Source organism: Rhinopithecus roxellana, chromosome 7 (assembly GCF_007565055.1).
Source record: "Rhinopithecus roxellana isolate Shanxi Qingling chromosome 7, ASM756505v1, whole genome shotgun sequence".
Taxonomy (NCBI): Eukaryota; Metazoa; Chordata; class Mammalia; order Primates; family Cercopithecidae; genus Rhinopithecus; species Rhinopithecus roxellana.
The window spans coordinates 65,812,288-65,822,729 of record NC_044555.1 but is presented as its reverse complement, the minus strand read 5'-3'; positions in this window follow the sequence as shown (position 1 = coordinate 65,822,729).

The following is a 10,442-nucleotide window of genomic DNA, read 5'->3' as shown; positions in this document are numbered from 1 at the left end:
GCAGAGGTTGCAGTGAGCCAAGATCATGCCACTGCACTCCAGCAGGTGCAATAGGGTGAGACTCTATCTCAAAAAATATATAATTATTTTTTAAAAAGAAAGAAATGCTTAATTCCTATTTTACACAGATTGCTTCAGAGTTTAGAAAAAGAGTGAACACCATCCAGCTCATTTTGAAGCCAAGGCAATCTTAATTCCAAAATCAGTTAGTGACAATTTTTAAAAAGTACTTATGGCCAGGCCCAGTGACTCACGCCTGTAATCCCAGCACTTTGGGAGGTCATGGCGGGTGGATCACGAGGTCAGGAGATCAAGGCCATCCTGGCTAACATGGTGAAACCCCATCTCTACTAACAATACAAAAAAATAGCCGGGCATGGTGGTGGGCACTTGTAGTCCCAGCTACTCGGGAGGCTGAGGCAGGAGAATGGCGTGAACCTGGGAGGCGGAGCTTGCAGTGAGCCAAGATCGCACCACTGCACTCCAGCCTGGGCGACAGAGCGAAACTCTGTCTCAAAAAAAAAAAAAAGTACTTATAGAGTTTTTTCATTTATGTAAAGAGATATGTAAATCCCGAACAAAAGATTTACTAACTGAACTCAACAGGATTTAAATATATATACATATTTATATAATAAATAAATAAATATATGTGTGTGTATATATATATATTTCCATCATGATGAAGGTTTTATCCCAGAAATTCAACAATGGTTCAACATCAGTAAACTTAGCAAACTAGGAACATAAAGAAATTTTCTTTACTTGATAAAGGTTATGTATCAAATCCTACAGAAGGTTGGGCATGGTGGCTCACACTTGTAATCCCAACACATTGAGAGTCCAAGGCAGGCAGATCACTTGAGATCAGGAGTTGGAGACCAGCCTGGCCAACATGGCAAAACTCTGTCTCCACTAAAAACACAAAAATTAGCTGCGTGTGATGGTGGGCACCTATAATCCCAGTTACTCAGGAGGCTGAGGCACAAGAATTATTCGAACCCAGGAGGCAGTGGTTGCAGTGAGCCGAGATTACAGCACTGCACTCCAGCCTGGGTGATGGAGTGAGACTCTGCCTCAGAAACAATAACAAAAAACCTACAGCAAATATACTTAATGGAGAAACTTTAGATACATTCCCTTTAAGATTGTAAGTAAGACAAATGTGTCCTCAACCACTACTGTTTAACATGGCATGAAAGTCCTGGCCATTGTTAGAAAATGAAAATAATTAAGAGGTTGTATTAGTCAGGCTTCTCCAGAGAGAGAGAAGCAATAGGATGTATGCGGACAGTGAAAAAGAGTATAAGGGGAGGAGAGAGAGAAAGAGAGAGGGAGGGAGGGAGATTTACTTTAAGGAATTAGCTCATGTGATTGTGTGGACTGACAAGTCAGAAATCTGCAGAGCAGACCAGCAGGCTGGAGACCCAGGGAAGAACTGATGTTGCAGCTTAAGTCCAAAAGCAGTCTAGAGGCAGAATTCTCTCCCTCCAAGAATGTTCATCTTTTTTCTTTTCTTTTCTTTTCTTTTCTTTTTTGAGACAGAGTTTTGCTCTTCTTGCCCAGGCTGGAGTGCAATGGCACAATATCAGCTCACCGCAACCTCCACCTCCCAGATTCAAGCGATTCTCCTGCCTCAGCTTCCTGAGTAGCTGGGATTACAGGCATGCACCACCACGCCCAGCTAATTTTGTATTTTTAGTAGAGACGGGGTTTCTCCATGTTGGTCAGGCTGGTCTCGAACTCCTGACCTCAAGTGATCCGCCTGCCTCGGCCTTCCAAAGTGCCAGGATTACAGGCGTGAGCCACCGCACCCGGCCTGTTCATCTTTTTTCTTAAGGCCTTCAACTGATTGGACAAGACCTACCCACATTATGGAGGGTAATCTGCTTTACTCAAAGTCTATTGAGTTAAATGTTAATCTCATCTAAAAAATACCTTCATGGCAACACCTAGACTATAGACTGTTGTGTGACAAAATAACTGGGCACAAGAGACTAGCCAAATTGACATATAAAATTAATCATCACAGAGATATACTTTTGGGAAGGAAAAAGATAAAATTGCTATTTGCAAGTGGTATGATCATCTATCTAGAAATAAAAATGTAATCCACAAACTCAACTCTAAGTGAGGATGTACATAAAGTTTCTAACTAGAAAATCAACCTACAGAAATCAGTAGCTGCTTTCTACTACAGAAATAACTAGAAACTACAAAATGTAATAAAAAGAAAATCATTTACAGTAGCCACAAAATTATAAAGTGTTTAAAATTAGTGTAAGACTACACAAGCCCTCTCTGAGGAATACAGTGACATACTACACAAGGATAGATAAACTGACCAATGGAAAAGAATCAAGAATCCACAGCAGACACACATTCAGTTTACCTGGTTTATTACAGTATGACACTGATGTATAGTGGAAAAAAAGATAATCTTTTAAATAAATGGCACTGGGTTAATTTTGTATCTAAATCGGGAGAAATAAATCTGGATCCCTATCTCATACCATACATGTAAATCAATTTCAGAAGAATTGTAGATCTAAATAGGAAAGATAAAATAATAAAGCTTTTAGAGGAAAATATTTTCATGAATTGGTGTGGGCAAGATTTTTTTTTTTTTTTTTTTTTTGAGACAGAGTCTCGCTCTGTTGCCCAGGCTGGAGTGCAGTGTCATGATCTCGGCTCACTGCAACCTCCGCCTCCTGGGTTCAAGCGATTCTCCTGCCTCAGCCTCCTGAGTAGCTGGGATTACAGGTGCGTGCCACCACACCTGGCTAATTTTTGTATTTTTAGTAGAGATGAGATTTCTCCATGTTGGTCAGGCTAGTCTCGAACTCCTGATCTTGTGATCTGCCCACCTCAGCCTCCCAAAGTGCTGGGATTACAGGCATGAGCCACCGTGCCCGGCCAGAGCCAAGATTTTAAACATCCCCTGCATGGAGTTAAAACAAAACTGGTGCACCAAATGGAAAAAATTAAAACTGTATCCCAAGCTAACACCACCAATAAATCGGAGAGTCTATAGACTGAAGAACTAAAAGTGAAAGTGAAAACTATGAAGTTAATAGAAGAAACTGTAGAAGAACATCTTTGTGATCTCTATTGGCAGAGAAAGACTACTTAAATAAAACTTCAAAGGCACAAACAATTAGGTGAAAGGGAAATGTATTTACTTCAAAATTAAGGATTTCTGTTTATTGAAGCACACCACAGACAAAGGGAATAGATGTATGCCCAAAATGGAAGAAAATGTTTTCAATCTCTAAAACAAGAAATGAGCATGTCAAATATGTGAGAAACACCTGCAAATTAACATGAAGCAAAACAGCATCCCCAATAGAAAACTGGGCAAAGAATATGAACAGGTGGTTTAGAGAGAGACACCCACCTGCAAAGTTGCTCAAACTTATTTGCAGTCAGGGAGATGCAAATTAAAACAAAAATGAAATATCACTTTTTTATATTAGACTGCAAAAGTTAGCTGTATAATGCCAAGTGCTGGGGACCTATGGGGCTATAAAGAGCCCTCTGGCATTGCAGGTAAGAGTGTAGACTAGTGCAGCCATTCTGGAGAAGAAGCTGACATCTCTGACATTAATTAAGTAAACACATAGTGAATGACCCAGCAATTTGCCTCCTGGGTATATATCCCATGAAAATTCAGAGGTCCATGAGGTACATGTAAAAAGATGCTCAGTGCAGTACTTTTTTGTGGTGGGTAGCAAACTGGGCATCCATCACTGAGAGGGTGATTAGATAAAACCTGGGGACTGCCCATGACGGAGTAATCTGAAGCATTTAGTAGCAATGAGTTAGACATACAAATAGCTACATGAGTGAATCTTAAAGCTATGCTTAGTGAAAAATCTAAAGCCCAGAATGAGATATAACAGAATATACATAAACTTAAAATATACCAATGAGAATGGATAAACAAATTGTGGTATATTCATACAACAGAATACTACACAGCAATTTTTTTAAATCCCCAAATATTGACACATGCAATAACATGGATGATCTCAGAAGCATTCTATTGAACAAAAGCCAAACACAATAAAGTGTGCTTTATATGGCTCTATGTCTATAATATTCCAGAACAGGCAAAACTAATCTACAGTGGGAAAAGCAGATTAGTGTTGCTTAGAGCTATGGTGGAGAGAAGGGATTGACTGCAAAAGAATACAAGGGAAATCTTGTATTCTTGGTGATGGATCCAAGATCCATCATGGATGAAAATGACCTATACCTTGACTGGGGTGCAGTTAAATGGCTATGTATATTTCTCCAAACTCATCAAACTGTACACTTAAAATGGGTACATGTTATTGTATGTAAATTATACATCAATAATGTTGATTTTAAAAATTAAAAAAACATATGTACACAAAACAGTACACATTTTCTAAGAGATTTTACATGGGAAAACTGCTAATAAGAGACATTGTGTAGTCACTCTATGTATTAGTCAGCTCGGGCTGCTATAACAAAATACCACAGGCTGGGGGCTTAAGGAACTTACATTTATTTCCCATAGTTCTGCAGACTGGGAAATCCAAGGTCAAAGTGCCAGCCAATTCAGTTCCCTGGGGAGGGCTCTATTCCTGGTTTGCAGACAGCCATCTTCTTGCTGTGTACTCACATGGCAGAGAGAGTGTGCTCTGGTCTTCCTCTTCCCATAAGAACATTAATCCCATCATGGGAAGCTCCCATCCTCAAGATGTCATCTACACCTAATCACCTCCCAAAGGTCCCACCTCATAATACCATCTCAGTGGAGATTGGGGCTTCAATATGTGAATTTCGAAGGGACAGAAACATTTAGTACATGATATTCCAGAACACAGCTAGTAAAGAAAAACTTTAACTTCACATCTGCCTAGCCATGAAGCCTGTGTTTATTTAACTCCTGCCCTCCCCCACTCCCCCACCCTGCCATCAGTTTCTGGCCCCAGCCTGGTGGATTTGAGGATTGTGATGCCTCAGGAAGATCAGAAACCTGCCCTCCATCCCCTTGAAGCTTCCACATGAGTGTAGGCATTGCCTGGAGACAAGGGTAGAATAATAGGACCGGTTTTGCAGAGGTTGAGTGGGACCCACACCTTCCCTGAGTTCCCACCAGCAGGATCTCCTGCCTTTGACCCAAAAAGCTGCTCCTTTAATTGTTGTGCCACCTGGGGCTGTGACATCACTAATGGGACCTAGCCTTGGCTCACCCTGCATGCCAAGTTCAAGTTTATCAAGAGGTTCTGTCAGGTCAACCTGCAGGAGTTGCTGAACGTGCATGCATAGCTCCTAAGCACCAAAGCCCTCTCCAGACTGCTAACCCCATCTGGGATGTTTCCATTTCTGAACAAAGCCAAAGTCTTCTGACTCCAAGCCCAGCATCCTTTACTTTACCCAACAGATACCTCCCTGTATCGAGGAAGACAATTTCCAGGATACAGACTGACACTGAACAGCAGAACAGCTTCAAGCACAAGCCTTGAAGCTAGAGGTGAGATGAAATCTCAGCCGGCTAGCCTTGGGCAAGTTTCTTAATCTCTCTAAGTGTTAAGAGAAAAATGAGATCATCCATTAATGGAGAAAAAAATGATGACTATGAGCAAACGAATCCCATTCAGGGAACCTGTTTAGAAGGAAGCAAAACTGCATTGTCATTATGGAACCTTAAACCTAATCAGCTATTTGGGGGTCTGTGTTAGGGTTCTCCAGAGAAACAGAACCAAAAAGATGTACACGCACACACACGTGTAGATGTATATATGTATAAATACATGGATATATCTATACACACACACATATATATATACACACATATACATATATACACGCATATATATATACACACATATATATATACACATACACATAGAGCAAGAGAGAGAGAGAGATTATAAGGGATTGGCTCACATGATTATGGAGGCCAGCAAGTCCAAAATCTGCAGTGTGGGCTGGTAGGCGGAGACCCAGGAGAGGTGAAGCTGCAGATGAAGTCTGAAGGCAGTGTATTCTGGAGAATTCCTCTTGCTCAGGGAGGCTGGTCTTTTTGCTCCTTTCTGGCCTTCAACTGATTGAACGAGGCCCACCCACATTATGGATCTGTTCATCAATTTCAATGTTAATCTGTTCATCAATTTCAATGTTAATTTTATCCCCAAACACCCTCCAAGTCGACACATAAAATTAGCCATCACAGCATCTGCATAAGAAAGAATGTGCTGGCAGAGGGGTCTGTTTAAGAAGAATGCGCATGGCATTTATAAAAGGGGAAATCAGAGAGACCACCCGTGTCTTGGCCAGCACTGCTCAGGGAAGCCACCCCTCTAACCTCTAAAACACTTGGGCTTGTCTGGGGAGGCAGATGGAAATAGATAACTCAGGCACTGAACCTAAAGCTATCTCATTCTCCTGCCTTGACTAATCTCACACTCACTGAGCTGACTTCTGCCCTGTTTGGCTTTCCTTCTAGCTTTGCCTAGAAATAGAATTGCCAGATTTAGCAAATAAAATACAGCAGTTATGCTAAAAAAAAAAAAAAAAAAAGTATTCATTGTTTATCTGAAATGCAAATTGAACTGGACAGCCTGTATTTTATCTGGCAACTCAACCCACAGGGAAGGTTTGCTGACAACTGAGTGGTAGAATTTGGTCCTCCTGATGTTTTCAGAAAAGTAGCCAGTACCAACCGGCTGACCCCTATAGGTACACTCTGCAAATATTGCAGTCACCTGTTTATTGTTCATCTCCCAGGCTGTGAGCCACTTGAGAGCAAAGACTGTGTCTTGTTCACCACTGAATCACAGTGGCACCTGGTATCAACTGTACTTGTTACAATCTCTGCAGTTTTTTGTTTTTGTTTTTTGTTTGTTTGTTTTGTTGTTGGTGGTGTTGTTGTTGTTGTTTGGTTGGTTGGGTTTTTTTTTTTTGAGGAGGAATCTCACTCTGTCACCCAGGCTGGAGGGCAGTCATGATCTCGGCTCACCGCAACCTCTGCCTCTCAGGTTCAAGCAATTCTCTTGCCTCACCCTTCCAAGTAGCTGGGATTACTGGCATGCACCACCACGCCCAGCTAATTTTTATATTTTTAGTAGAAACAGGGTTTTGCCATGTTGACTAGGCTGGTCTTGAACTCCTGACCTCAGGTGATCCACCCACCTCGGCCTCCCAAAGTGTTGGGATTACAGGCATGAGCCACCGTGCCCAACCTCTGCATTTGATTTTTGAAGTAATTTCACCTGAACAACGTGATATTATGTCTGTGTCAGTTAAAACTCAAATTCCAGGGGCAGTCATTTGCCTTCACCAAAAATCCCCTCTCCAGCTACTCAGTTGGCTTTGTATCAGAAATACCACATCCAAATGCAAGATCACAAAGGCTCCATCAATACCTGGGGCTTTGCTAATTAGCAAAGTGAAAGTCAAAAATGGGTTTTCATTGATGAAATTGGTGACTTGTTAATTAGCATGACGAATGCTAGAAATAGACTCTTGTTGGTGAAATTAGAGGTATTCAGTATCTATGGGTTTACTGGAATATATTGGAGATACCACTCTCCACTCTGATAAAGAGGTTATCAGAATCTAGCAAGGTCTGTGCCCTGTACCTTAGAGATGGCACCTGAGGCTTGATTCCACCTTTAGTTTTAGAGGATTTCTGATTCCCTGATGCTTCTGGAATGTTGCATCCACCTTCAGTAACCTTTCATGCAAGGGTAGGCTGAGAGCTGGGACTTCCTCAAGCCTAGAGAAAAGGTTGCATCAATTGTGTTTGTGCCAGATTGCTAAACGAGTGCTTGCTTAATAAATGTGGTAGAGTTTGGTCAGATATTTGCTTTTGTGTGAGCTGGTGGTAAGGTTTCTGGGGGCGGTTAGCTAATCCTCACTCACCTCAAGACTCTGGAGATGTATCAGTTATTAAGAGGTTTTTTTTTTGAGACACAGTTTCACTGTCTCTTAGGCTGGAGTGCTGTGGCGTGATCTAGCTCACTGCAACCTCTGCCTCCTGGGTTCAGGTGATTCTCATGCCTTAGCCTCCCAAGTAGCTGGGATTTCGGGCCCGCACCACCATGCCTGGCTAATTTTTGTATTATTAATAGAGACAGGGTTTCACCATGTTGGCCAGGCTGGTCTCGAACTCCTAACCTCAAGTGATCTGCTGGCCTTGGCCTCCCAAAGTGCTGGGATTACAGGTGTGAGCCACTGCACCCGGCCAGTTATTAAGAGATCATCTCTCAGCTCCAAACCCACCCTTCTTTATGATGCTGGGGCTGGGACTTAAACCACCTTTCTGCTTTGCCAGCTGCTCCCTCTTGGGCTTTGCCTGTAGGAGACACTAGAGAGAGACTCAAGGCTAGAGGAGGAAGAAGGGAGTTTTGTTTTATTTTTTCCTTTGGGCTTCTGCTGGCTTCCCAGTGGCTTCTTCCCTTAGCTTCCTGATCCTGTGAGTGGCATGGCTCACACCATGCTTCTTCACTGTGGCAGCAGCAGTCCCTTCCTGTAACAGCGGCTAAATCCGGTTTGCAATGCCCACAGAACCAGCCTCATCATCTCCTACCCCAGAGATGCCAGCTGACCAGCTCATCCTCCTTAGAGGTCTGGATTCCATCTCCGTGGGGCCCCTCCTCTGAGCTCAGAGACACCAGCACCAGCCAGCAGGTGCCCCTTCCTCAGGCTTCTGAGTTTCAGCCCCATGTGATCACTCCTCCAAGCTTCTAGGTTTTAATAATTCCAACTTTTCCCCCTTTGTTCCCCAGAGGTGGTAGCTGCTTCCAGAAATTGCTACCTTCGTGATACCATAGAGTTCTCTTTTTTGCTTTTTGAGTTCTTCAATAACTAGTTAATAATTCCTTATACTTAGCTAACCATTCTCCATATTAAATTCTCTCTGTTAAAACAACCGCTGTGGTTTTTGTCTCCTGCCTCATACAGGAGGCTATATTACCTTCTAGAAAGAACTTTAGGGTTATGCATGACCAATTTGGCTTAGGTCAGCACTCAATAAATATTTATGGGATAAATAAATGAGTAAACGACTGAATTTCTTGCTGTAAATTAACAATGACTTCCTGAGTTTTTAATACCAATCTCGTGATTTTAATTAACATGAGTCAGTCCCCAGGGCGTTCTTGTTTCCTTTTTTTTTTTTCCCCTTTTTGTGGAGGTGGGTCCCGCTATGTTGCCCAGGCTGGGTTCAAGCCATCCTCCAGCCTCTGCCTCCCTAAGTGTTGGGATTACAGGTGTGAGCTACCACCCCTGCCCTCTTGTTTCTGAAAGAGAGTAACAATCAGGCCTAAAGAAAAAAAAGATATAAAAAGTGGAAAGGAATAATAAGTACCCAAACCCAGCCACAGCAGGAGTAAACGCACCCACTAAAGTCCTCCTCCAGCTATTTTCAGAGTTAAATCAGCTCTGCCCTGGAGACTTCTCGCCTAACCTAAACATCCACTTCCACTTCCCTCTGACCCAGACATCTCACTCTTCAAACCACCTGGGCTTTCCTGGGGGAGGTGAGGCACCTTTGTTTCTTCCCTCCACTCTATCCATGCACAGATAGTTAACAGCTACAGATATTTAACATCCCCAGAAGGCATCACTCATTCCAAGGGAGAGGCTAGCAGATAACGAAGAAACTGCAGAACAGCCCCAGGTTCAAAACCATGACTCCAGAGCCAACTAAGACCCTAGTCCAGGCTCTACACCACTGCCTTGTTCCCAGAGAGCCCTGTTTCAGTCTTGGCTCTGTGCATTCGTTTACACTCTTGGACAAAACATTCCATCTTCCACCCCTTTGGCAACAGTTATTTGGGCATGGACACCAGGCCTTCTGCTGACTGCTGGGACTACAAAGTTACACCATCTCTGCTCCCATGGAGCTCACAGCAAAAATAGAGAGAGAAGAGGTGCATTGATCACATACTGAAAAAGCCAGAGGTCCCCATAATTTCTTGTTGTCTATGTTACACCTGCATTCCCCTGGCTACTTCTGTACTGTTTTTGACCACCCCTGGCTTCAGTGTGCCTTTGTTTCCAAAACCTGTAACTTATTTGGAGGCCTGCCCATGGCTACTAGAGCAACTTTATTGAGGAGAGCTGAAAATGTCTGGAAATTGAGCTGAAAATGTCTGGAAATTTATGCTTCCCCAGGACAGAGCAGTCCTTAGCCAATGACTGGTGGATGGAGGAGTATGAAAGCCCAGTTCCCTTGCCTATGCATGGGACCCCTCTGACCTATAACTCACACTCCAGAGCTCCCCTACTCCCATGTCAGGTTGAGGCTACCCGCTGCGAGACTATCTGAGATGGAATGCTTGCTCGGGTGCTTCCCCAACCTAGGCCACCCATTCATCTGTCTCAGGTCTGGAGCACCTGGGTGGAGGGTTACAAGTTGACTCCACAAGGACCCTCCTCTGTCAACTGAAGGAGCAACTGTC